General features: G+C 50.6%; 1 non-coding gene across 1 annotated transcript; it reads right to left on the reverse strand.

The window, feature by feature from the left end:
* Positions 1-372: 372 nt before the first annotated feature.
* On the reverse strand, positions 373-479 carry LOC121974049. The gene has a single exon (XR_006109924.1). It is a non-coding gene; the product is annotated as a small nucleolar RNA R71 (small nucleolar RNA).
* Between the last annotated feature and the right edge of the window lie 400 nt (positions 480-879).

An 879-nucleotide genomic window follows, 5' to 3' on the forward strand; every position in this document is an offset into this window, starting at 1 on the left:
AACAATATGAATGTAAAAACACTGGTTTGCTTGCCTTCTCGTCGACTGTTGATGAAGCAGCAACTTCACGGATGCCAACAACAGCAGCAACTGATCAGTTGGAGTCCAGCCGAGGAAAGCTCACACGAAGCTTCAGCAGTGGAGAGCTCAACAAAGCTCAGATCGCATGAGCAAGAAGAAGTCTACTTTTCTGTAGAGGCCCTCAACCTCTTGATTTATATGAACCTGCGAAGAAGGCAATCTGGCGTTGTGTCTCAGCGGCTGGGCACAGACCGATCGGGCTCCACCTGATCGATCCGGGATGGCTCTGATCGGTCGGGGACCGATCGGCCCAAAGGATCTTCCCGGACAATCCATCTCCCTAGAACTGCTCATATGAGAAATTTGATAGCAAGCTTCAGACAGTCAGACTCTGAATCACTATTTGAAGCATGAGATAGATTTAATAATATGCTCAGACAATGCTCACATCACGGACTTAACAAATGGTTAGTACTACATATATTTTATAACAACATCAACTACCACACCAAGGTGCCCCTAGACTCCGCAGCTAGGGGGGCACTAATGAATAAGAGTCTAGATGAGGCCGAGGACATCATTGAAAGTGCGGCTCAGAACCATCTGTTGGAACCCCAAGGTGTTTTGATGTGATCAAACAAGCTAAGTTAGGTCTGCGTTTGTTTAACCCTTGTGTCTAAGTGTGCGGGAGCTTATGAACACGAAGTCGGCGGAAGGCAGCGGCTGAAGGGCGGCGGGAGAGCCGGCAGGCTCGGTGCGTCAGGGGCGAGGTGACCGCGGAAGAGTACACGGCGGACGAGAAGAACGCGACGTTCGAGGGACGGGAAATCGGGAAGGAAGGCTGCTCGAGGAGAAGGC

Source organism: Zingiber officinale, chromosome 4A (assembly GCF_018446385.1).
Source record: "Zingiber officinale cultivar Zhangliang chromosome 4A, Zo_v1.1, whole genome shotgun sequence".
In the NCBI taxonomy this organism is placed as follows: Eukaryota; Viridiplantae; Streptophyta; class Magnoliopsida; order Zingiberales; family Zingiberaceae; genus Zingiber; species Zingiber officinale.